Below are 27,932 nucleotides of genomic sequence, written 5' to 3'. Positions count from 1 at the left end.
AGATAGTTTCAAAATCTTAATTTCTGCTACTTCTGCTTAGGTAGAGCAGAAAACTAGGAAATTTAACTTTGTACACAAACCCCTGAAGTCAACCAGTTTTTTAGGAATCTGTCTTTTATTCTGGATCTGATTCCAGTTAATAACACAGCTCCTTTATGCCAGGTGAAATTCTTGTAGCTAGAATTTGCTTGCGCAAACCTCAGTGGAGCCCACATTTCCCCATGCCCCATGAAGTATCTTTAAAGTGAATATAAATTACGTTACAATGAAAAACCACCTTTAACAGTACTAGAGTGGGGAAAGGGAGTCACAGTAAATCAGGATCAAAATTCCTTTAATTTTCTTCTTACTGACCTTGCGGACAAGATCTATGTAATTAAACTATTTCTGTAGGTAGTAAAAGTGCTGAATGCAGAGGATGTACCAAGTACTTTTTAAGCTAAACTATTTTTTATTAGTCAAATAATCGAGGAAATATCACACTGCATCATAAAACCAGAAAACCCCAGTACTTCCACTCTTTAAAAAATACTAAAATTGGGGCTCAGTGTTTTGGGTTTTTTTGGTGGTTTATTTTGGACTCTATCCATTTCTAGGAATTGTAGGTGTCTATACCTTGGATTCTGGGACTAATTTGCTTCTAAGCTGACAGAGTAGCTATTTAGTCGATCTGTGAAAAGTGATTTTAGTATCACTGTACACTTGATGTAGTTTAATTATTATTTTTTTTAATCTGCCTCTGAATCGCTGCAAGGTAACATTTGTCAGGAATGTATATGGCTATAGGCTGCTCATCACAGCAGTGATCTCATCATAGATGCCAATGGAGCAAACCCTGGTTCATCTGGCCAGTTCACCATTTGTAGCTTCAGCCTTGAAATCATGTAAATTATCTGCCTAATCTGTAATATTAATACAGAAAACCTTTAAAATAATTTGTAAGGTTTTATAACACAATAAAATCATTGTAATGTTATGAAAAATGTTAATATTATCTTAAATGCTTTGAAGTTTGTTCCGGGAATTAGTATTTCACAAGGATGTCCCTACAGGTTTTACAGTCAGTAGAAGACATTTGGGTGCAGAGAGGAAGAAAGCTGAACTTCCTTATCTCTTTCAAGTTTTGCAGGCTTTGGAGGGCTCCGGACAAGGGTGTGTGATTTTATTTTTTACGCAAAGGCGACCTTTTCACCATTAAAATGTAAAGCAAAGTTTTAGTGCTTTAAGTTCAAGTTTGATGTTTTATATTCTGTTTCACTTTTCTTTTTTGGAGAAATGCTGTTTTCCTTGAAAGCATGGCAGATTAGTAAAGAGGAGGCAGTCAAGATAACAGAGCAAACTTGAGCAGAGAGGGGAGGATCGGGATATTCGTGGTCGTGGGCATCAAGGTGTGCGTGTGTACAGATCCTGACAATTAAATCCCTCATGAGGCAGATAACCCTCTGCATCCTGGTATGAGCAGGTCTCCCCATTGCATCTCTTACAGCCCATTCACTCCTACTTTATGAGACAGAAGACTGAAAAGCTATTAAAATTGGTTATTCTAGATAGTTCACCTCAAAACGCACTGGGGATTTGATATAATTACTGGAATATTCCCCTGCTAGCCATGGTCGGGGGCAGTGGAGATGCAATGCCATATTGTGCTACTGACAGGGCCCAGCATACAGAGGGTTTCTTTGAGTTGTAATAGAAATATCATTCAGAAATTATTTTCTTTCTAGTAATTTTTGTCTCACTCTTCCATGACCTGAGTGGACACAGCCTGACACTTAGGGCTGGGTGCATATCCAATAAAACAGTAAAGAAATCCATCAGTACATAGGCGCGTATATATCCTAGCATGAATCCTGAGTGATTCTATCTTGGTAGAAATGAGCACTTCCTTTCTCACGCAAAACAACATGGGTGAGAGCAGCAGCAATGACAATTAACATTTAGTATCCTTTGGAGAAAGATAGTTTTTAAGCTTTTTATGAGCTTACTCAGACCTGAGGGCTGTGTTCATCTCACAAGGCAGTAGCGCTGGACACGTGCTGTTTGTGAGCTGGAGCCAGCCAGTGCAGCTGGGACAAAGTTTTATGGTACCACTCAGTGTTGTCATGCAAAGCCACATTTTCTTTTCTCTTCTTGGGGTTTCTTAGGAAATTTTACCAGTCTTGGCAGAAGACCGTGTCGCACAAGAGAGAGGATGAAGAGACGTGTGGTGTTTCTGCATCTCCGCTGCGACGCTTGCTTGGGTTTTGCTGGTTTTCCCGGGGTCGGGGTCATGCTCTTTCTCCTGTGCAGTCGGCGGGGGGGACAGCCTCCTTGCCGCTCCCCCCAGTGCCTGAGCATCGCCAACCTGAGCACCGCTGGGCGTTTCCATGGTGACCATAGCTGGGCCGGTCTCCATGGTTACGGCGGTACCCTGGCTGTGGGATGGGGAGCTGCTGCTGAAGGCTGGGGGTACCCACCCATCCTGGGACAAGTGGGCTGGGCAGCAGCGGGTCAGGTGGGAGCAGTGCGGCATGGGCCAGCAGGTTGGGGACAGCAGCAGGTTGGGGACTGCAGGTCATGGGCAACAGCTGGAGGATAGTTTGTCACTGCTGCCAGCCTCAGGGTGCAGAGCATCTCCTCCCATCTCTCTCCAAGGCCTGCAGTTTCCCTATGGGGACAGGGACTAAAACCCAGCCCCATTAATCAGCTGGCTCTAAATATCTCCCTTTGCGTCGCTGCATGCCATGCAGCGGCGGGAGCAGTGTTCCACTACCGTGCAGATGGGAATGTCCCCAGGAGGGCAGGGAAGCTCAGGAGCAAGACCACCCACAAGTGTCACAGACAGGTACTTTGTTTTGGTTGGGCTCATGCAATGTGAACGTGCACCTGCTCAGCCTGATCTACACCAGACCCACGAGCCCTATTGCACCGCAACTGCAAGAAGAGAGGCTGCTCACAGCCACCCATGCACAGATGCTTAAACACCAAGCAGAACATGCTTAATCCTGATGGTCAGGGATGGGTTTCTATATCAAGAAAGGCTCAAGTGGGTAAGGTCAGACATGAAAATAATATATGTACCTGATAAAGAGGTTTTTTATTTAATTTGTACAGTAGACGTTGAAGGTGAACTTTGTATTTCTTGATTGTTGGGCAGTGAAAAGAGCTATGTTGGCTGCTTTTATCCCTGCATTAGTTTGGTTGAGTGCTGCCTGCATCCGCATTTCAACTTGTGTGGACACTTTCCTGCTATACTGACCTGATGCCAGCCATGAAATAATTTGCCAGTTATCAGATAAACCGTGGGCTGCGAGACAGGAGCAAAGGCACGGGCTGGTGCTGTTTCCAAACTATTGGTGAAGGAATGGCAATTTGTTATTTCAAATGATCTAATCCTGGTAAGGGTGAAGAGTGACATAAGTGTCATAGTAAACAGCATTAGTGTCACCGAGAGCTCTGGGAAGTGTTGGATAGTCATCATCTGACGTGGCTGGAGGTTTCTTTTTTTGTCCTTTTCTTGAAATGCTATCGATGATCCAACTTCAATCCCTACATGGCTGTTAATCTCAGTGTCTCCTGGGGTGCTACCAGGCAGAACGTGCCTGCTCTGCCATGGGGCAGGAGGAAGGCAACAGAGAGAAAGATTAACCTGGGAGTGATTCATTTGTGCTAAAATTGATCATGCCAAGTCAAAGACAAAGAAGATGATAAAAGTGCATTGGAGAGGCTGATTTCAGCCCAAGCATGTGCCCATGGAGAAGAAAATCTGTCCCCTTTCGAGCACTTCCAGTTAAACAACCTCAAAAAAGAAGCACCTCCTTCGTTTCTGCCCAAATTAGCCAAGTCGCTTTTGAAAATGACTTCCTGCCGCTTTCCAACCTTTTTAACCCATTTTGAACTGAATATGCTGATGTCCCCATCCTGGCCCCACCCACATCACGGTAAAGCTTCACATTGGCTTTAATGCAGCAGGACTAAGCCCCTGCCACAGCCTCGCAGCACAAGTGCTTCCCCCGAATCACCATGTACCTGCTGCCTTGCAGGTGGCAGAAGGCATTACTGGCACTGCAGAAGGTGAGAGAAAAGCAAAATATTTCTCCTGGTTTGCCCAGCTCCCTTGCTTTGCGCAATTTTCACTTGGCAGTTTCTGCAGGCTTTTCCCACAGGAAGTGGGAGCAAATCACCTTTAGAAAAAAAATATGGAAATCTGTAGAAATTTGTAATGAGACTGATGGCCAAAGAAAATCCACTGCAGACCATCACCAAAGTTTCTTTTTTCTTCTGTTTGCTGCAGTTCAGATCAATCCTCGGGCTGGTCCCGGAGGCGCTGTGACCACCAGGCGCAGGAGCATGTCCTGGAGCCGGCTGCCCCTCGCAGGCACCGCGACTAGAGAGGGCCTAGAACTAAATATTTGAGAAGCTGTGGAAGTGCCTACTGTACCTCGGATTGAAGCCTCCCGGGTTTCAGCACTGGATGGAGTTTAACTGCACTTTAAAGTATATAAAAGAGTTTAAGCATGTGTCCAGTTTGCTTTCCCCAATGCTGGAGCATTAGAGGGGCCTATGGTGCTTAGTATCTTTCTGGATCAGTCCCTATGGGTGGAGTTAAAAATACAAATCGGGGATGATCCCTGCAGATCCTGTTACCTGCTCTGGAGAGAGTGAGGAGGCAGGGGATCCCTTGCCATGTAGCTGAACCCCTTCCCCTCTCTCAAACCCGCTCATAGAAAATAATTCAGAAAACACTACCCTTATCTCCTGGCATTCCTGCGGAGCAGCAGCGCCGGCCGTGCTGGGGCGTTATCAGAGGCCTGGGTGCCCCGTGGCACCTGGCTGCGGGAAGGTCAGCACCAGGGCAGGCTGTGCTTTCAGCTTTGTTTTTCCTCCCCATCGCACCATGGCAGCCGTAGGGTCGGTCTACGGGAGCGCTGAAAGGCCTGGAGATTGTTAAGCACCAAATTTTGTTTACTCCCTCTTTTATACGAGCATATTTCACTGAAGAAGCAGAGGGAGGGCTCATTTACTTGCAAAGCGAGCATCCTCTCTGTATCCATTTTAGGACTGTGCCTCTTATGAGCAATTATATTAGGAGAAGGAGCCACGCTCTGCTGGATTGAGCTGCGGTGCACGGGGCTGCAGACAGGGCTCTCAAGTGTGGGGCCACAGGAGCGGTTAAAATATCACCTCACCTTTGCCAGGGATTTTTCTTTCCCTTATGAAAACAGAGTGGCCTCTGAATGTCAGCCCAGCCTGCCTGTCAGTTCTCAGCTGCACCATGGGATAAAGCTGCTGATCCCTTTTATCCCCTTCTGGGAGTTGTATTAATAGTATATTCATTTTTGTTCCATTTATAATTCATTACTGCCCAGTTATTTGGATTTACTTGCGTTAAAAAGCATAAGGAGACAAAAACTTAGCTGGTTACAAGCCTGGGGAGGAGGGGAAGGATCTTCCCCTCCCTCAGTCCCCGTCTCACCTCCGGGGCTGGCGGGAGCTGCCAGATGGGGCCGAGCTTGCAGTGTGAGCAGGGGAGAAGGGAGGTCACTTTGTTGCCAGAATGTAAAGCTTCGGAGGTCACTGTTGCTCAGGGGTGTTGCCTCCAAATCCATAGGAAGAACTGCATTACTTCTGTCGAGACTGGCATATTCCTAGACCAATGCACCCAAATCTCACAGAATTTAACTGCAGATCTAGGTCCTGTTGGGTGTTTAAAATGCCTCCATACAAAATTATATTTGTTCTAAACACATAGGGGCATGCATTTTAAATAAAAATTTCTCTTTACTGTTTTAAGTCCCCCCCCTGGTGTTTTTATCTGCTCAGAGTCGTGTAAGCGTTGGCTCTCCTCTGGGCATTGCAGGTTCAGGGCCAGAGGGTCTGCTCTGCCCACAGCACACACGCCAGGAGAGGCCCAGATGTTCGGAGAGGGAAAAAACTCCCAACCAAACAACAAAAAAAAGCTGCGGTTTTTAAACCACCTTTACGCTTTCCTGCTCCTGGGGCCAGCCCCCTGCATAAGATAAAACAGCCTGGAGTCTGCTTTATCTCACCCCCAGCTGCCCAGCATCCCAGGGGACACTCCAGCAGAAGGGCTCAGCCGGACACGGCAGCTCCGCGGCTGCGTGCCTCATCTTCGGCAAGGGGGGACGGTGCCCAATGAGGGGGCTGTCATGGGACCAGCCCCGCCGGGACCCCCTGCGGCGGGGACTCACCCCATGGCCGGTTGCATTGGGTTTTCCTGTCTGTTTGCTTTGCATGAAGCAGCTGGGGCCAGTGCTGGGCTTTGCAGTCCAAGGTGCTTTTTTATTTTATTTATTTTATGTTTCATTTTTATTTTTTTCTCTAAGCAGTCAGGCTCCTTTCCCAGCAAACTGTGGCTTTTGTGCTGGCGCCGGGGGTGCCATTGGCACCAGGAGACGATCTAGCAGATCCCTTCTACGGCTTGGCCCAAGTAGGAACAAACTTGCTCTTGCAGATACTCTTGCTCTTGCAGATAGTGCTGGTACCCCCATGCTACCCCCGCCACTGTGACCACCTACAGTTTTTTTAGCTGGCTTAAATTAGCTGCTGATAGAGGTCTGGCAAGGTCAGTCTGGACAGTCACATCCAAAATATGCTTTCAGGAAATGATCTAAAATATGGGCAGGAAGTTTTATTTTGCAGATAGACACACAGAGAGTTCTGCAGACAGAGAAGCATAGATGGACAAATCAGTCAGCCAGGGTGCCTTTGATCCTGAAAGGTCCCAGTCTTTGAAGGGTTTTTTGCGTATTAGTAAGACCCTAGTCTCAGCCATCCCTATAATCCTGCCTTGACCCAGTCACTCCCTTCCCAAAGGGCATTTGCAGATGTAGAAATAAAGTTACTGGTGGGTTCCCAAGATGAGAAATCCCAAATTACTAAGGAGTATATTGTGGGTTACCTACCCGTAGCTCCCTTGCTTTTGATTCAGTACCCAGAATGGCCTTGCCGAAGCTCACAGAGCCTCTTGGGAGGAGGGTTTCATACTGTACTTGCTGTGTGGCTCCATAATTCCTTCATTTTGTTTCATTTTTGCACCACTGTGGACTAGAGGATAAGTGCAGTACCAAAGGCTCATCTTGCAGACATAATGATCACTCAAGATTAGTATTAGTAATAAGTATTAGAAATATATTTTCTATTTAATTTTAATTCAGTATTTCCAAAGAAACTTTATATGTTCTCAGATAGGGCAAAAATGGCAATATTTATGCCCAAATACTTTCCAAACTTCTTTAGCACTCTGGGCTGGATACTGATCTTCGCTGTTTTCGGAAGAGTTACCCTGGACTTGGCTAAGCATAAATGAGATGAGAGCTTAGCCGTATCCTGTCAATGTGTTCTGCATTTATCGTATCTTCACTGTTAAGTAAGTCATTGCCTTTGCCATGAATTAGATGGTAGAAGCACATCACAGTGTAGATACATGGTTTCTTTTTTTCTTAGTTTTCCTCCAAAACCCATGACTTAAACCAGAAATAAAGCCAGGTCTGAACCCCACACCTCGTTAGTGGTGCGCTTGTCTTGCTCTTCAAAAAAGGCCAAAAATGGAGGCCAGCAGCCCGTCCCAGAGTGACGCTGGTGCTTTTGCCCTCACCCAAATGCAGGAGCAGCGCCTGCACTCAGATTTTTGCTTTGCTTTTGTCCTTGCCACCATTTCTAATGGCACACAGAGCAGGTGGTGCAGTGAGGGAGGCGTGCTGGAGAAATTTTATATAGTCATAGGCACTGCTAGCAAGTACCCTCCCCTTCTGAAACACAGCACCTATTGACTTCGCCCACCTATTTGGAATGGCTTTGGGGTCTAATATATTTTCGAAAGGGGAGCAGAGACCTTTAAAGGGAGAGGGAGAGGGGGCAGGGAAGCTGCTGGCAGCCCCTCTAACAGGAGCACGGTTTGCAACCCCATTCACAGGCATTGTCTGGCATTGTTGTACCAGACACGCTCCATTCATGGCCCCTCTCTTCTCCCTTTTCAGTGAGTGCCCACTGGTCCTGCTCTGTTTGTCGGTAAGAATGAGCTGCTGGGAGGAGGAATGTTTCCCAGACGGGGGGTGAGAAGGTCAGTCTGGACCTCTGGACATTTGCGGCGCAGACTTGCAGCCGTGGCATGTGAAAGCAGGGTGATCCTTTGAGGGTCTGGTGGCAGTTTGTTTGGATATGTGCGGCAGAGCGCAATTCAGATCACAAGATTAGCTGTCAGGTCATCTGCTGTGAAATCCATTATGAAAAACACCCGGAAACTGATGCTTGACTTGAAATCCCTAGTTTACTAAATTGCAGAAATTATCTTTCTAAGCATTTGTCAGGTACGTATATATGTATAATATATTTATACACTCACTCACACATATAAGATAATGTTTGTGGTAATGCCTCATGCAAAATGCTAGTTGAATAAATCTGTCACTGAAACTTCAATTCCAGATTACTACACTCCAAGATCTGTTATTATAAGTGAAAACACATCTTTAGGAAGTTCACAACAGTCTGAAGTAGATGAGCTATTGAAATGCAATAGAAAATCTACCCCTTACGGATTAGTCAAACAATGAATGTGGTCCTGCACGTAAACATTGTCTAACCGTATTGGCAGGGTAAATGGTTTCTGATTTACTGCTGCAGGAATAGGTGGCATTTCCTCAGACTGTGAATACAAATATAAATTATCTTGAGGAAAAATACATTTCTAATCTGTAAGTGTGCTCAGGCGATTCAAATACTAGTAACAAATCAGACAATTACCAAATTATTAAATATTTCCAATATTAATATTAATCTCTGGTAGCAACAGTGTACAATTTGCCAGAAAATAAATCCTTAGTGGATCTTGAAGCACTTGAAAAAGTAGTTTTAATCTGTGGACATCCTGAAAAGCCACAACCCTGAGTCAGGGAGATCGAAGAAAAATGAAGAGTCTGGGTTTTTGGATTTCAGAGATAGCCTTTCATGGTGGTTGTTGTTACCTCTCTTTGTGTTTTCAAACTCCATGCTGCCTTGTGTGCATTATGGATTTATGCAGTAATAGCCATATTTACCTTTGCAGCCATTTGAATGTAGCTGCAAAGCATGAACTCCTAAAGGAGAAAAAGGTAAAAGAAAGAGGGAAGCAGAGTAATGCAGCTATTACTCTCTCTGTTGATGAAGAGTGGTTTCTGCTCTGTGTGCAAAATATTTCCTTGTCTTCCACGAGATCTTCTCAAAGAGCACTCTCAGTCCAGTGTATTTTGATGGAAATATCTGAGGTACAAAGACATGGAGAAAGGAAGAACTTAGATTTGTTGTAGGTAGAAAGTTTGGATTTTAGTCCAACCCTTTGATATCTTTGCCAAGTTGTTTTTAAAGTTTAATACCCACCCAAAAGACCCTTGGTACCAAACCCAACATGCTTATGTACTCATGCCATGATGCTGGGTGCAAAGGGAGCTTTCATTCACCCTTCCAAAAATGAGTAACGTAGATGAAGGGAGTGGTTTTGGCAGGTTTTCCTCAATTCTCTAAAATTGCACACACTCATATTGGCACATGCATGCACACACATGGAAGCATGCACACAGAGCAGATTTTTGCAGTGCCTCTTATAGTATCAGCCTCATCTCAAACCAGCTTCAGGCCTGACCTAAAGAAACCGGCATAAAAAAGGACCATCAAACCAATGAGTCTGTGGCTGGTGGATGCGGCAGAAAATGCTCTTGCTGGGCATGTGATCACGGGCTAGGTCTAGCCCTGGCACAAGCAGATTGCACAAGTCATGGATGAGCATGTCACCGTTGTACTTTTTTATTTGCATAAAACAATTATCCCATGGACTGTAGCTTCGGAGTCGTCTAGACAACATGCTTTCGATGGTATCGCTGACCTCAGACACACTGGGCTAGCTCTAAATTAGCAATGAGCAGGGCTGGAGGGATGTATTATGGTAGTTATAAACCATAAGAAGGTATTTAAATAGATAGATAAGACACATGCAAATCTTTTCATTGCCATGACAACCATCTTGATATAGGTTTTCCATATGTAGCAAGAAGGGCAGAGCAAAAGGCACTGGAAAAAATAGCAAGAACCTGTAATGATAATGAACCCTGACAGTGTATTAGTCTAGATTTTGGTCACTTATTAACTCTTAATAGAATACAAACTTCTATAGTAATACAGTGTTCAGTGGGTCAGGGAGCAATTACTTCTAAACCTTTGCTATAAGGATCTCTGCTATATGGCTATACCTAATGTACCAATTCTTCACAAATTGATCTGACTGATTAAAAAACACTTTGCTATTAGATGTAAATTGCTTAGCTGCTCAAAAACGCTTTACAGGGACGGGTTGCACAAAGCATGAGAATATGTCATTTATGGACATCTCTATATTTCCCTTCTGGTTTTATTGGCTGGGCAAGGAATCTCGTAAATCTGAATTTGCAGATAATTGTCACGTAATAGCTGGGACCGCCAATTTCAAAAAGGAAGTGCAGTGCAACCCCCCAACACATGTGTGACCCCTCCATACGTTACCTGTCTGAACAGACCAGAACTGGGTAGGTATTCTTTTTTTTTCTTCCTTCTCACAGTTCTTCATTTCTTCTGAGTGCAAAACCAGTAGTTTGAAGGCCAGCTCGCAGCTCTAATGATGCCTCCTGTGGCCAGTGAGTGTCCCCTCCAGCAGTGCCTTTCTCAGATAGATGCGCAGGATGAAAGCAGCTGCTGGAGCTCAGACCTGGAGGTGTCTTGTCCAACCTGTCGGCATCCTCTGTGCTTGTCCCCACTCAGTCCAGAGATGCTGGGGCACGGGTGGCCCAGGTGGGAAGGACACAGGCATGCTACCCCACTCCAAACAGTTTTCTCTGCAGATCACATGCATCAGTAGTGACTGGGGTCTTTGGAAATGAATTACGGTTAACCTTGCAGGTTTTTGTTGTTGTTGTTTTTCCCTTGATGGTAACATAGGTGTAGTTGTAGGGACCAAGCCTGTTGCAAAGCAATTCCTTGTTACTGCCGCTTGCTGCACCAAGTAGTAGATGGTTTTGTTTTGGTGTGTAAGGGTGTTTGGAGGCAGATGGCCCCCACTGTGCTTTCACATTGCTCCATTTGCTTCCACCCCAGCAGGCAGTGGGGTGTCGCCTTCCCCAGCCCAGGTCTGGGTCCGGGGTGACTGAATCTGCTGCAGCCTCCGTGATGCCTCCTGTTGCCTCTGTTCACTGCCTCTGTCCGCTGCCTCCTTCTTAGCATGCTCCACATAAAAGCCTTGTCAGAGCACTTCCTAAAATGTCATCCTTCTATTTATGCTTTCAGAAAATAATTTTGGCCATCACCATCAGGCTTGGACTGTGCAGTTCCCCTCAACACCCACACTAAGCCTCCTCCTTCGAGCTCCTTTTGGGCGGAGACTCCTCCAAGCTCTTGAAGATGGTGAGGCAGGTAGGGTGCTACGACAACTGCTTATTATTTGAACTGCAGCCATTTTACTGTTGCTTTGTGTTGCCTGTCTCTGCCCAACTTGTGAGGTAGACGGGAAGCAATTTGGGTGGGCACTGTCCTGTCCTCCTGCAATGTGCAGCACCGAGCACAGCAGCTCTGACTGAAACCCTGCGGGTGATACTGCGGTGCAGAGAATAATTAAAAAGCTGTGCTCGTTTCCCAGATGAGATACACTCCTGTAGTGTGTAAATCAGTCACAGTCCTGGAGGAATAATCCAGGCGGGATAATTGCACAGGGGAAAGGCCCCAGGCGTGATAGGGGTTTGCATTAGCAATGCCTTTTCATCCATCTGTCTTTTGACCAGAGCTAGAGAGGGGCAGAATTTGACTTATAAGGATGTTTTGATCAACTGATTATTTCAGTGACAGAGCTCCTGAAGTACACACAGACACAAACTACCTTATTTGTGTACAGGAGCAGCCAGGAGCCAGGGACTGAAAGGTTTCCTTCTTCAAAGATTAATCTGTTTGGGATCTCCCAGTTCCCTTATAATCCCGGAGAATTTGACCATCAGCTTGACTGGGGGACATATTTCACCTTGAGTGTTTATCCACTGAGTACAGTAGAAGCAGAATCAGGCCAAAGAAGAATCTGGCTCAGAGCAGGCATTAAATTATATAGTTTATTGGTGTATATATATGGTTATTTATTAATTAGGCTAAAGAGGACCTGAAGAGCCCTGCTCATAGTCCGAGCTTGACTGTGCTGTTCGAGTGTGTTAGGAGCCCTATCTGACACCTCCAACAAGTATCGCACTTTTTGGTGTCATTAGGGGAAGGTTAAAGGTGCTGAAGATGGCTGGTACCAAAAAGTATCCCAAGAATGAACATGAAAGCAATGCAAGGGCAAATATCTTTGCCCTGCAGTCAAATGCTTTTTACAAGTCATATGTAACATACATGCTACTAACAACAACCATGCTGTTAAAAAGTGTATTCTGAACTGTAGAAAAGGCACTTTGGTGCTATGGAGGAGAAAGAGTCTATGACAAACTCCACCTATGTATTTTCTTTTTAAGATCATCTAAACTTTATTGAAGACTTACCACAGAACTGAAAATTGTTGGTATTAACACTCTAGGGCATCCTGTGCACTGAAGTCTCAATTTCTTATCCTGAATACGTGTTCTGGCTGACAAATTTTGGGGTGTTATTTTGCCTTCTAGATATTCAGATGTTCTTTTGACATCTGGGAATTTAATTAACAGCTTTTGCATGTATTTAAAGCAAAGTAAACTTTCCTGGAGCCTCCTGATGGTGAGGAGCAATCTTATTTATGAACACTGGCACCTGTCATGTTAATTTGTACAAAGTTTTTGATTTATCCTAAAAGAACACATCACACAGTGGATTTGGAGGAGTTAAAGGGAATCTGCAGGGTGACTTTAATCTTTATGTCTTTATATACTTGAGGGCATTTTACTGCACCTCTGCACTGCTTTCACTACACAATCATTTTCTGCTTTAGAAATGTAGCCATTTGGATCAATAGTTACAGTACAATATATTGTACTTCTGATGGGAGCCTCACAGGACAGTTAAGAAGCACCGTGGTAATTTCACAAAACACTTGGCTACACTCTGAAATATATTTTAAAAGAAAAGTTGGCAAAACATACACTGTGCAAAATTTACAAGAGCCCTAATGAAATTGTACTTACTCTACTTTCTTTTATTAAAACTAAATTAGGACAAATGGGATGTAAAGGGATGTTCGTTGCTTGAAACATGGGTGTTTTAATAGGAAGCTGTAAGTATTAAGGACCAGGCTATCTGCCTTGGAATTTGTTGTAGCAGCAGTTTTAAACTCCTGTGGAACAGTGTTGGCTTGTTTGGAGGGATTTTTGAAGGGAAAGATTTCTAGCTAATGTAATAAACCTGCTTTTCCTGGGCTTGATTTTAAAGAAAGTAGAAAAAAAAGGATGTTTGGAGACATTTGGTCATACACAGCACAAAAAATAAAAGAGGATCTAAAAATATATGTCCCTTAAAGCGTTAACAAATGTATCCTGCATGTTGCGGATTTTACAGTAAATTCTTTATCTATAAACAAACCAGGTTATCACAGCTGTTTATTGTACTGCTAGCCCTGATCCTAACCTTTATGTCTTTATTGCTTACATACCATTCCCTTGTTTATACGTCTGTACCAGCCTGTGCCCTTGAACTTGGCCCCTGCAAGCCCTGACCCAGTGCACTCGCTCGCTCACGCGGGTCATGTCAGCAATCAGTAAATGGGAGACGGGACTGGCGGGCAGCCGACGGGCAATTAACACACCGCCAAAGCCTCGCTTGCCGCTGGGGCTGCCAGAGGGACAGACCACCAGCCACGGTCCTTGACGCTGGACCCATGGCACCCTGGCCAGGCTGAGGGTTATGGCAGGGAGAAGAAGAAAGAGTGAGCAAGGGGAGGAGGAGAAAGGAGGAAAGGGCAGACGGGATCCCCTTTGAAGGGTTGTTTCTGCCTCCGTGCGGGATGCCAGCTGGACCGCTCACCAGGGCCCAGCAAAACCGCCTGGAAAGCAGCGCTGGGGGCTACACTTCACCACTGCAAAACTGTCAGTCCCCCTCCCCTTTCAGCTGCCCAGCTAGGGCCTTGGTGGTGTGCATAAGAAATGAAAGGAGAGCCGTGTGCTTTTCTGCCCTTTTTTTTTTTTTCTTTTTTTTCTTCCTCTCCTCTGACTGATAAGCTGACAGCCAGGCATGCCTTGTTCTTGATAACTCAGCAAACTTTTTGTACAGACAAACAGCCCGTGCCCTCCAGCATCCTCACCAGCAAGGCTCGAAGGGCAGGACAGAGTGGGCAGCGCAGGAGTAAGCAGCAACAGGGACGTGGCTGGGAAGATCTGCCTTCAGATCAATAATAAACTTCAACCGTAAGCCAAAAAGTACTTTACAAAACCCCTGATGTCCCACACGGTGGATTTCATTGCATAAAGAATTTTGGCTCAGCTCAGTGGGCTGTGTCAGAGTGGTTGCCACCAGGAGTGCAGTTGCGGCACACTGTGGCATGAGCCCAAGAGATGGACTCTCCAGAACATGGGCAGCGCCAAACTTGCTGGGGCAAACTGGTATCTGTGTATGGTGAGCATTCCTCACCACTCCTCAGAGAAATGGTACCAGTTTTGGTTTCAGTTAGTTGAATGGGATTGTCACTAAAAAACAATCTCCTTGTGAAAACATCTCCGTGTCTGAATCAAATCCTTCATTCGCTACTAAAAATAATGTCAGTGAATGGAAGAATTCATGAATTCTCCCAGGGAAAAGAAAAGATGATCCCATTAACCTACATTACAGCCATCACCATTAAGAGATACCATTAACCTGCGGTTCCCACACTGTCTTGTCAGAGATACTAGTCATCCCTATAATTTTGGAGATACTACAGTCATCCATATAATTGTGTGGTAACTCCTGGCAAACACTGACTTTTTAATAGGCAGTATTGCAGCCAAGTATTTTGTTGGATTATAAGGCCCAATCCACGTAGCCTTTCATAAGCATTTTGGCTGTTCAGGCAAAAGCCTATCTCAAACCATGCTTTGGATCAGAGCTCCAGAACAGGATTGGGTCCCCTGCCATCTGAAATCATAGGATTTTACTGCCTTACAAGGTCATAAGCAGTCATAATAGATCAATACAGAGGATGATACAAATATCAAGAGTTTTAATGACATAATATCATGTTGTAGAAGTTGTTGTTTCACTTTCTAAAGTAACACGTACATTTTCACTGGCTGTTCTTCACACATTTATTGATATTCAGCCACCAAAGTGAGTGCTAATGAGCACGCCTATTTGGTGAATAAGTTTAACTAAATCCTACTAGTTGGAGAATTGGAATGTTATTGTTTAATATAAAGTATATATAAATTTACATATTCATGGGCAATATTCAATTTTCTTAATATATTCTGTTTACACGTTTAGGCTCCAATTGCAAGCATTCTGGTAAGTTTAGTAATCAAATTTTTATATATTCTCAGCTTTTTACTTTGCACTGTCCTTCTATCTACCAGCCTAAGATTTTGGTTTATTTTATTCTTGTGGGTTTTGTTTTGGTTTTTTTTTCCCCCTCAGAGGAAGGAACTGCAGAGAAGTCAGTGTTGTTTTGCAGTAAAGGAGCTGGAGTGGTCCTCAGGACTCGACTCAACTTACTTCAGGTTCTTAACCTGACCATAAGCTAATAATAATTCAATTTTATGCCTCAGCTTCCCAGCTCTAAGGTAGTGGTAGTACATCACTCTCACAAGTAACATGAAGATATATTCAGTATTTACCTCCTGGTCTCAGGTTGGAAAAGGATGGTTTCAGAAACAGCTGTTGTTGGAAATGGACTGTTGGGAATCCACACATTGCCTAAGAGAAGAAACTCTCCCTTTCCTTCCACACCAGCTCTGAAGGCAGTTGAAAAGCTCTTGGTAACATCACCAAAGCAAAAGGACTTAGGGAGCTTCAGGTCTGAAAGTCAACCGGGCAAAATGAGGACAAGATCTTACAACCTTGGCCTCCATTGCCACACTTTAAAAAAGGCAATAAATACTGTTTCTGACTAAGTATGCTTCCTACAGTGCAACTAAGTACCCTTCCCAGTTGCATAAGGGTTAACCGAGCCCTAAAAATGTGGTTGATATATTATCATAGACATCAAAGAGTACCAGACAAATAGCATGTACTTAAAAATGTGCAATTCTCATACCCTTCCATGACAGATTTTAGTCTTTTTTTCCTACCCTTGCAGGCTGTCTCTTTTTTTAAAAGTAATTTCTTGGAAACATTCTCAAATCTAAAATTAAGAAAATCTCTGTGTTAAAGGCTACAATAAAGCAGAACCTTTTTTCATAGGTTAAAAAAACTCCAAGTAATAAGATGTATATTTATGTAACAAGAAGTCAGATTTATGAAAAATGCTGTTGTGGCTTGTAATTTCAGATGAAATGGTCCAGTCTCAGGATAAGAAGCATTGGATGCTGACATGCAGTGACGTGCAAACTCCCCTGTCTGAGCTGAGTGTATTTCTAACTTTGCTCTAATTATCAATCACTTGATTCATGTCAGACCACTCACATTTAAATCAAGTTATTGTGCTATTTAGACAGGTACTGTGTAAACACAGGGGGAAGGAGTGGTTTCTGGAGTGAACAGGAATGGCTGCCTGAGTGGCTGCCTGAGTCCATGTTCTGTATGAACAAATTAAAAGCAAGAGTCTTTCATGCTAAATTTGTATGGCCCTCTGCACAAATTGCCCAATTTATTTAAGTATTTTCTGGTGGCAAGATATTTTGGGACGTGAGGGTTGATAAAATGCATTAACTAAAACACTGTAAGTCGAATTTAAGTATAAAATGAAATTCTTTCTGTGTTGGGTTTGATGTCCTTAATTTAATCCCTGGTGGACAGTAGTCTGCATTACAAAACCTTCACACATAATTTGGCACAGTTTGGATGATTTGCAATCTCTCCTTCGCTCTCTCTGCAGAGGATGCCCCGAGCAGATCCTGCGTGGAGGCTCGGTGACCTCTCCTCTCTCAGGAGGGTGGTCTCTTCAGGTCACTGTTCAGGTCATATATGCAGCAGAGTAAGGAAGCTTTGACTGTTTCTTAGCTCGTGTGGGTAAACAGAGGACTTTAATTTCCAGCACTACCAGTCCCTAACCTTCAGAAGCTAAGCAGTCACCGAGGGGGATGGGGAAGAGATGCCAAAAGAAAGTGTAAAGCAAAGAATGTAAAGAATTTTGCTTATCTGTGACAAGTTTCTAAGCGTGTTTGATTATGGTAATAAGGATACCTCATTAACAAAGGATTTTAAAGGCATGTACACCATTGATAATCAGCCCTGGTTAAAGTACAGCTTACATTTTAAACTTTTTATTTTCAATGGGATTTGTTTGAAATACGGCAGCACTTTAGTGCAAATGTGGAATTTCACTTGATGCACAAAGGTGGGGCTGTGGCAGCTAAGGAAGGAGCTGTATCTACCGAAGATAAAGTCCCCATCGTGGACAAGAGCTGACTGTAAAACATGCACAATTCCCAATCCTTAAAACTCTCCCTAATTGCAAATCTGCTCATTGTTTTAACTTATCTCTGCTAGTGCTGTGCTGAATTAGTCCTTTGGAGTCCCTGAATGGGATCAAGGGAAGAGAAGAGGGAAGGAAGGATGGGAATGAGAGTGAATGAGAAACAGAAGAAAGCAAGATAGCCAGAGAAAAGGAAGGGGGGTGTGGGGTGTTAAGCATAATTGCCCTTTGGCTTCCTATGAAATTGTAAAAGCTTCTGAACACCCTTGCTGAACCAGCCACGAGAATGTTTTCCGCATCCCTGCTGCCTGAGAGGCATCTGGTCTGCTGCTGGGGGGAAAAGGAAAGAAATGGTTCAGCAGGAATTTACCTCTCCGGTTCGGATGCTTTCTAGTGTGTGTCTTGCCTGGAAACTGGCCCAGTGAATGTGTCCTGCCACCAGCCTCTGTGCCAGTCCCCCATGTTAGGTCTGTTGGCTATCTCCACCCCAACCCTGTTCCCCACTTGTGGGGTGGGAGATCCTCCACCTCTGCAGTCACCCCCTTTTTCGGCCAGTTTGGCACTGTAGCGGGCAGCTGTTCTCACCAACAAGCAATCCATGGGAATTTACTCCAGGGCCACCTGAAACCTGGAGTATTCTTATTTTTGCATCTTTATCTCCTCATAAGTTTATAATCTACAACAGAACAGTACCCCTGCTGTTCTCCAGACTTCTTCTTTAATGATTTCTCTATCAGACACGCTCAGATGACAGATGAGCCACTTCTCGCCCCATGTGGGTTCCTGTGTGGGTGCCTTTTTGAGTGGAAATGGACTTAAGCAGAAATTTTGTGTAATGTCAAATGGGAGAAAAATGAAAACCACCTATGCACAGGGCTCTTCAGGCATGTTCCAGATACAATGTTTGGGTGCTGGCTGCACAACCCTAAATGTGGTGGATATAACTCAATATTTCTTCTTCTAGTGCCTTTGGGTTGAAGAAAGCATTTTAATATCCACAAACCTCTAATAAACTAAAGCTGTAATGAGACTTTTTCTATTTGTATTGCTCTTTTGTTGTCTCCTATGCGCATTTACCATTGATTTTTGCCAAACTCCCCTATACTGTAACTACGTAGTTATAAACTAGTGTTATTGAGGGGAACCGAGGAGAGAAAGGATAGCCATAAAATTACTGGTAGCAAAAAAACCACTGCAGCTCTATTTGGGCCTTTATCAGTAACACCTGGAAATTATTGCATACAACCTTCCTAATCAGTAAATCAGCCAGCCACCAATTGTTTCCTTAGCCACATCAGGCGAAAATGTAACAGCTGTTTAATTTACTTTTTTTATGGTAGGAAATTCATATCCTGAATCATTGATATCTTTATTTTGCAACTTGCTGCCATTAAATTATTTCCTTCTTTCCTTTTCTTTTCTTTTCTCTTAGTGTTGCCTGCTATAAAAGAAGGGAGGGTTGGTCTGTGCGTACGAGGTGGCCTGATGTCATCTTTCAGGATGGTGGCCACATGGAAACCAAGTGAAACTCTCCGGACCTTTCCTAAGTAAGTTGGGATATCCCCTCAAGCCCAAGGGGTGTGACTTGCTAACATGAACAGGAACTGAAGGAAGTACAAGCACAGAGCCAAAGCCTTGTAAGCACTAGAAACTCTAAAGCAAATGGCTTCGGTTGGCTTAAGACTGTGCAACAGCCAGCTACAACTGAATGCTTTATTGCCGTCTGGAAGTGTTTATTTTCTGAACATAAATTCAAGGGACAGATTCAAGGCATGTCTAGAAATAAAGCATATCATCATGTGAGCTAAGCTGACAAGGACAATTTACTGTACCCTGCATTCGTTCTGGGCCAATCGGAAGAGAAGAGGCTATTAACATCCTGAAATTCCCGCTGTTCTGCTCTCCCTGTCCCTTCACTGAACTCAGGAATGGCATGTATTAACCCCTTGAGGGCCTCCCATGCACGGTGCACATCCAAAGAAGGGACACTTGTTTAGGCCCAGTAGACATATGCAGTATGTCCAGCTCTTATTGACAGCAGTAGAAAGCTACTTTAAAAGCCATGACACGGCTTGCGCTGTCTGGAGGCCCAGCACAGGGTTAACATCTTTCCTAGAGGCAGTTTCGGTGCTGTAGATGAGCATTGACTTACTCTGAATACGAGAGTTCACTGGTCAGCTTGACCTTGAATTCTCTTGCAAAGGCAGGAACAAGTTGACATACTGTTCGTGCTTCCAGTGGCTGCAAAGTTCAGGGAATACAACGCAACTGCAGCTCACATGCCGTGAGCATCACTTAGAGAAGAAAAGGGAAAGTTCATTTCCTACTTCTTAAATCCTGCCAGCAAGAAAAGTAACAAACCCAGAAGAGAGTCAGAAGGTAAAGCACAAAGGGCACAACAGCAGATAACTGCAGAGGAAAGGTGCCATTCATAGTCAGGAACGTGTTATAATAAAATCCACAAGCAAAAGTCCACAGAGGACTGTTTGCATAGCAGCATTACAATATCTACATGTGTAAATAGAGGGAACAGCCTTTAAATCCACCTTACAGCAGCGACTGTTGGGTCTCTTACCTGCAGCCGCGCTGCTTGAAGTATTCCTCCTGACTTCATGAATGTCCTTGTATAAGACACCACGATCAGCCTTATTCGAACATTGCAGCTGAGGGAAACATATTATTATGGCTCTGAATGTGAGTTTTCTGTGTACAGCGCTGCAGAAGGGCAGTGCAGTTAACTTAACTGGTCTCCAGCTCCTTTTCATCCTGTCCCCTCTCTACTTGGTAGGGGGTACAGATTCAGCACAGCAGCTCGTTCCTGCCTCTTGTTCCCAGTGAAAAGCGCATCTCTGCACCTCCAGCCCCTGCGTGAGAAAATGTAAGCTGGACCCTTACGGAGTGCATGGGAAAGGGTTTCTTTTAAAAGTTTTTCTTTTGAATCGAGGCTGGCTCACATGTAGCCTAGTAAGGCTGAAGGCACAGCACACCCAGGCACTCCTGCAGCCACAGACCTATAAAGGCAAGAGCAGAAGCAGGAGTAGATGCTGGATCCTGGGTTGTGGCCCGCCCCTCAGGCGGCTTCTCTATTTGTTTATCACTGTGCCTGAGAACACATGGCATAAATCCACATGTTAAAAACACATATGCTCCCCCCGCAGTTTGGTCCCATTTTTCATTTGGGCCTTAGTCATTCTTCTGTATTTTGGCACAGAGTCACGCAGCAGGATCTCTTGACTATATTGGCATAATGTTCACAGCTGTAATCAAAACATTTGTTCCCCTATCTTCTCCCAAATCACTTGGGGTCTCCTTCTCCCACTAAGGAGCCTCCCTCATTCATTCCCTGGCTTAAGTATTGCAACTAGACCAGAATAATATAAGAACCACAAAGAATCATTTATCTGGCATGACATCCTAGGTTTTCCTAAGGGACTTCTGAATGTCCTACTGGGTGACTGTAAAGACACCAAGGACTCAAAGTCATGGTTATCATCTTTATTACAAACCCTAAAACACTCAGCACAAAGACAAAGCTGAGTGAATTTAACTTTTCTGAAATTAAAATACTGTATTGTCTCACCAAAGTCCTTCCAAAGATCCCTTTAAGAGCAGAGTGGTTTGGGGCTGAAAGGATCCTAGTACTGAAATTGATTTTAATCTACTATTACTATAGAAATGTTTCTGTGCTTTAAAAATACACTCCCTATTTCTTACTTTCAGACTACCCTAATCTCAAATTAGCCTTCTGAGCAAAGGTCAGGAGTGCAGGAGTGCAGGTCTTATTGGTTCAATTAAAGGAAATAACACAAAATCACACAGGCTATTGCAGAAGTCTTTGTCAACAACTTCCTGAATACTGAGAAGCTGCTCAGGCATAAGCTGTCTATACAGCCAGATAATGCTGTTATTAGAAACACATTAGTGTGAGAAATTTTTTAAAAAAAATATATATATACATGGCTAATAGATACATTTATCTCATAGCTTTCACAGTAAAAGTCTTGGACTAGTGCTTCTGATTAATTATTAACATTTGTCTTGCTCTTTTTTTTGGTGTGTTTACAACTTAGCCTTGCCTCTCTCTTTTTTTTTCCAAAATGCTTGCACATAACAAAGCTCAGATAACTACAGTGGTGTCTGTCGTACTATTACTCGCCAATGTCCTTAATAATGATGAAATGTTAAGTATAATGTACCAATAAATATTTTGGAGTTAGGGAACTGGCAGGTATGTGGGGAAGGCACTTTGTGTTAACAGTTGATATACTGTTGTTACGTTGACAAAAACTGGGGCTAATGCATTTGTGTAAAAAGCTTCTTTTTAAAGTGATTTTCCTCTTTTTATTTCTTTGTGTCTGAACCTTTGACCCTGGGGAGTAGGATGGAAAGATTGTTTAAACAGCAGAGAATTGTTTATTTCAATTTTCTCTCTTTTTTCCCCCTTTTCAGTTCTCTTCACAGGTAAATTGCTCGCGATATGGGAGAACCTCAGAAAGTTCAGAGGTTTGGGGCAGGAAACACCTCCCCTCCCCCTGAAGTTTGGATTCAGAGCTAAATTTATCTGAATGCTGTCATTTCCCTGCTTTTCCTTCTCTACCTCCTTCACTACATTCCTCTTTCTCCCTCCCCATTCCCAGCCACCCAGATCTTATCCTTTCCTTGACCTGCAGCTCCCCCTCCCTAGCCTTCCACCGCTCTAAAATGTCCGGAGGCTATAGCTGAAGGTGGTAGTTTCTCATGTTGTTTTTTTTTTCTTTTATTCCTAGGCTGTACTATAGCGAGAAACGCTCTATAATCCTTTGGCCTCAGAGGCTGTCTCCATCAAGAGATGCTAAAAGGAGGTTCAGTGGCCCCTAAGATGAAAAGGCAGCAGCAGTGCCCAGCAGAGAATTCCAGGCTTGCTCATGGCTTGCTGGGTGCAAACCCCCACTGGTAATGCAGCCAAGGGCCCACGTAGGTGCGGGCCATTGCAATTTGTTTTAGGTAAAAGGATTCTGAAATAGGTGTGGAAGTTCGGCCAAATTTCCAGCCTGCTCCTGCTTTCTCCGACACATTCTGTGCATTTGCATCACTTACCACTATCTTGAATGCATCTATCCTGGTAGAGAATACACAGAGTTCAACAAGATCCCTCTCTTCCTCCTCCCCACCCCACTCTCCCCTCTTTTTTTTTTTTAATTTTTTTTATTTTATAGTCTTCCACTGTGGCTATTCTGGTTTTTCACAGAAGTGGCAGGCAGCCAAAGACTGGAGTCATTATTTGCAAACTCTAAAAATAGAGTCAAGATTTATAGGAAGAAAACAGATATGTCTTGTTATAAAACCATGAATAAGGATTGGCATGAACATAACAGTTTATTCTTTTTTGATATTGCTTATTGTAAATTGCACTCTATCTTTCTGGGAGATACACTAGATAGTTACAATACAGAAACATTTCCTTTACTTGAAAGTGCTGGAGAACTGCAGTTTATTTGTTGTAAAGACTTGATTATTCAAAGGAAGCGATAAGAGATGAGGTAGCCCCTGGGAATTTTGTGCATTGTTGGGGTGGACACTTTGTTTTAAAAAAAAAGTATTAGTGATCTTCTGCAGATCGCTGCTGATAAAAATTACATTCAGCGCGTCTCTTCACCCAGCGTAAAGGCGCCTCACGAGTTGCACTTCTGGTTAATATTGCTTGTTATTATAAACCGTGAACATCACATCCTTGATCTAACTAATGTTAATAACACTCCGCACACTATCTCCTTCCTCATAGGCTCTGGTGGGGCAGCAATGAAGTGGGGGGAAAAAAAAAAAAAAAAAAAAAAGGATGGGGAAGCACAGAGAAAGAGAAGGAGAGACTTTCACAAAGAGTTAAAAAGGCCTGATGAAATCCTTACAATGTACACCATATGGCTTGACATTTACCAGATTAGTTAAACATTTCTACTGGGGATAAATATTCCTGCACTTCAATGTAAAGAAATTGCATGAGACAAGGGCACATACAGCATATTTATGCCATGGAGTAATCTTTTTGGTTGTTTTGGTTTTTTTTTTTCCTCCCCCTTCCTAGCAGAATTCAGGTTACTGGACATGTAAGGGCCAAGTATACTAAACCCAAATGAACCCCCACTCCTATGCACTCCTGAGCTACTTGTCAATGTAGCTGCAAACACAAGCACCCTCCCAACATCGCTCCAAATGCACTCAAAACTCGCACCCAAAAAAGTTTTGAATGAGCAATCTTGCTATAAAAAAGCCCCTCAATTCTATGGAGAGGCTAAAACATTAAAGTTTGTCAAAATCTATTTCAGGACTCGGGCTGCCTGTGGAGAGATGACTGTGATGGCTGCCAAACTGATTCGAGGCGGGTTGATGCAGAGGAGGTGACTGCTGGTGCCCGTGTCTGGTGTAGACTACTCCGCTCCTTGGTGAACAGCCCTAAAGCCATAGATTTCATTTGATCTTTGCAAAGGCTAACATCTGTCTGCTGTCATTTTAGTAAGATTGATGACAGGCTGGGATGGGGGAGGAGGAGGGGGAGTGCAGCGAGAGGAAGGCTGGTCTCTGCAGCCCCGACGGCTGTGGCCAAGCCTGCCTGGAGTCACTGGCCCAGACCCTCTGGTCGGCTGCGGCAGTGGCAGGGAGTCACTCCTGCACCACTCTGACAGTAATTGCACTGGGTTGTTAGAGCAGATTGCAGGAACTCGGAGACATAAAGGCAGCATTTTGCACCTTATATATCTTAATAGATTATTTGCGTCACAAGCAACACAGAGCGAAATGTTATGACAACCATAAGAATGTAGTTTACTGTGGCTTAATGTGGCTGGGCAGTGCAGGGTAAAGCTATCAAAAAAAATCTTTTTTTTTTTAAAGTTTCTGAGAGAAACTAACCGATGTGGACGTGCAGCTATTTTTATACAAAACCCTGACTTCTGGCAAACTCTTTCCAGACTATAGCAGAAAATGCTTACTCTTTTTATTAGTGGTAGTATCGCAGTGCCAAAGTAAAAATCATACACTTTCCCACTTGGAAGCTTTCTTGCAAGCTGATGTCTGAGCTGATGTAATAGGGGAATCTTCTACAAAGGACACATGTCCCAAATGGGGCAGCCAGTTGCTGGCTGCGGCATGCAATACGCCTTGGAAAAAAATAGCTTTTGTACTTGGGCAGGATAAAGTCTATGTATCTTTTTCCATGAATGAATGAGTGAATGAATGACTACTAATGCTGAAATTTGATCTTATGGCAAAATCCTAGCGATTCGGGTTTCACTGGGCGCATGTATGTATACAAGAGTGATCTTGGCACTTCTGGGAAAGAAGTGCAGTCTGCTGCAGAAGAAATGCATAGTGATTGGGTTACTGCCTTTGTGGATTAGGAAGCGAGAAATGTACCTGTGAATCTTAATCCCGATATTAGATCGGAAATGATTGAGACAAGGGCTGGAAGCAGCCCTAGATCCTCTCTGGGACCTGGATGGGAGATGAGTGCATAAGCTGGTAACTTTAACAAACTGGAATTCAAAATATGCCTGAGCTAAAACCCCAGGCTGGGACGTGTACGAGCTCGGTGGAAAGCTCAGCTCCAGCCCCTCCTGTTGAGATTTACAGTGCTGAGACCCATGCCATATGGATTTTAACCATGCAGTGTCCCATCATGACAAAATGAGACTGTGTGAGGATGAGATTTCAGCTGTGGCCAGGGAGAAATGTGGAGTATGAAAACAAGCTGTACGCTTCTGATTCTTGCTGGTCAGAGAAGAGCAGAGACTCCCACCAGAATGGGAGGGCTGGCTTGGGCCCCACATGAACTTTGTCCTTGGGTGTTTACGGGTGGCTGCATTGATAAAGAGTGAGCCAGAGAGATAAATACACATACGGAGGAAAATAAGAACAGATAATGGATTGGCGTAAGTAGCAGTGTATTTCCTCCTAGTGATGAAAGGCTAAGAGTGAGTTATAGATCTTTCCTTGCGATAAGAACAGATATTTCTTTCCAAATCACTTATCTATAAGAAACTGAGATATTATTTAGGTCTGCATTGGTATTAATCTGGCTCTTTGCATTTCCATCCCAGTCCTTCAGCAGGTGAAAACATGCTGGTAGGGACCCTAGAAGTTTTGTCAGCAGCTCCCATGGATGAGGTATTATTTTTTATTGTAGGGAGTTGAGAAGAAAGAGGGCATGTTTAGCCACGTGTCTCAGGTAAACGCGATATGGCTTTTCATGCATTACCAGAGTTTAAATCTTCGTTTGTTTAGGTCCTTAATGTATGAGAAGCAATCACTGTGTTACAAGATCTGTTTAGTGCTCTGGGATATAATTAACTTAAAAAAAAAAAAAAAAGAGGATGCCTGTATGAAGAAAACAAGCCCACCTGACAACTTAGATGTAAGAAGAGCCTTCTCCCTTTGACTGCTCTGGAGACACTGGCAAGTCAGGTGGGTGTGCTCAGCCCTTTCATCCCTGTAGTCAAGACTATATAACAGTTACATGTCTCAGAGATACGACATATGTACGGTAAATGTGTGTGAGGGCAGGTAGCCTAAGCTTGAAAAGAGGATTCAGAAAAAAGCTGCATGTTTTTGTCAACCGGGAAAGATTAGAGTACCTGATTTTACAGCTAGAGAAATGTCTTTCATGTGATTAGAAAAGCCCATTGTTATGATTGTTGTTGTTATTACTATTATTAGTAGTAGTGGTATTTAGGAAAGGCCCGTTCCTCAAGCCACTTCCCCTGAGGGGCTGGGCTGCGCCGTGCCCTGGGGTGGGGCTGCCGGAACCGGCCGGAACTGGCTGGAGCTGGCTGTGCCCTCCTCACAGCCTGGAGCTCTCCACAGAGCTGCTTCTGGCTTGGGGAGGTGGTAGAAACATCAGGCACAGGCAACGACATTGGGGCTGAGAGGAGAGCGCAGGCAAACTGGGGACGGGACCCAGGGTTCGTCAGGGGCTGGACGGTGTGAGTCGAGCTGTGGGAACGAGGGGCGGAGGGCCTGGCGGCGCAGGCTGGGCACCGCGTCCATGAGTAACGGCTGTTTGCCTGCAAAGATGCTTGTGGGTCAAGGGGACTCGCATTTCTGCTAAACAGTCCAGTATATCTTCACCCTCTGTAATCTCAGCTGGAGCCTTTACTGTTGTGCTTTCCCCCTGTAAAACCTCTGCTTTTGAATCTGAAGAGAAATCTTTACAGTGGTCAGTAAATCCTAATGTTGTACTTGTTCTGTTTTATGAGATTTCCAGTAACACATGGCTTTGGAGATTTGTCACTTGGCGGATCAAACAGCTCTAAGGACAGAGCAGACTTGGGCTGAGGGGGGAAGAAGTCAACTGTCTCCATCTTGTTTAAATGAGCTTCAGGTTCAGTACATTAACGTGCTAATAAGGAAGTCTTGTGTTCCCACACTGTTCTTAAAGGCATTCTCACACTGCTGACCTGACCTCTTTAATCCTGGCTTTCCTGAAGGAATAGCTGATCCATCAGGCCTCCTGTATCTAAAATGGGATGAAAGGAAGCAATGGGCCTATTTCTACACTGGTGTTTCTCAGGTATCTCAAGCAGCCTTGTTCTTTTTGTGTTCATCTCCCATTTCCTTGGGAAGGGAGGAAAAAAAAAAGAAGAAAGGGAAGAAACCTCTAGATGTGAGGGCTCAAATCACTGAAGATGAGAAACAGCAAAAGGAAATAAAGAGGTCACACACCTAAGTTAGCTTATGATTAAAAAGAAATTAGTGGGGCTATTTTTAATTTGTTTAAATATATTACTTTCTATTAAAAAGGTCTTTATATTTCACTTAGTATGAGATGAAGTGTGTCACCAGAGGAAGATTTTTCAGTTTTAGCCTCTTCTCTCTTAAACAATTAGAAGTCAAAGAAACTCTAGTGAAGTCACCAATGTGAAGCCAGCAGAAATGGCTGCAGAGTGGGACTTTTCCTCTGCAATACAGTGAGGTCACATTCCAGTGGGGCCACTTTGCAAGAATTTAGGGACAAAAAACGTAAACTGTGTACAACAGGTACGTTTTGGGTAGGTCTGTGGTACCACATAGCCCCCCAAATATTCAACCTCAGAATGCTGTGCAACATTGAGAAGCAAAACACTGCATCCTTGCACTCAGACCCAGCCCAAGGCGTTTGAGCCCCAGCCCAAGGGCTGGTAGGAGCCCTCTTGGAAGCTGAAGTGCATCTCCGATCTGAGTTGTGCTGCCAGAGCTTAGGTCTTTTTTTGTTAAATCTGCTAGGCTACAGATATTTTCAGGCTGCAGCTGACAGAAATTAGAAAGGATAGTTGTAAACGAAGTTTTGTAATGCCAGAAGTCTATGATGGAGCTTTTTTAATCAATGCATGAGATAAATGGTGATGCAACTGTTCTAAGACTTTCTGTGAGATTGCTTGGCTTTCCATTTTTCCTTTATATTTTCACTTCTGGAATATCTCTTTTGTTA

This window comes from Buteo buteo, chromosome 9 (genome assembly GCF_964188355.1).
Source record: "Buteo buteo chromosome 9, bButBut1.hap1.1, whole genome shotgun sequence".
Lineage (NCBI taxonomy): Eukaryota > Metazoa > Chordata > Aves > Accipitriformes > Accipitridae > Buteo > Buteo buteo.
The sequence above is the reverse complement of the archived record's forward strand: the minus strand, read 5'-3'. Positions refer to the sequence as shown.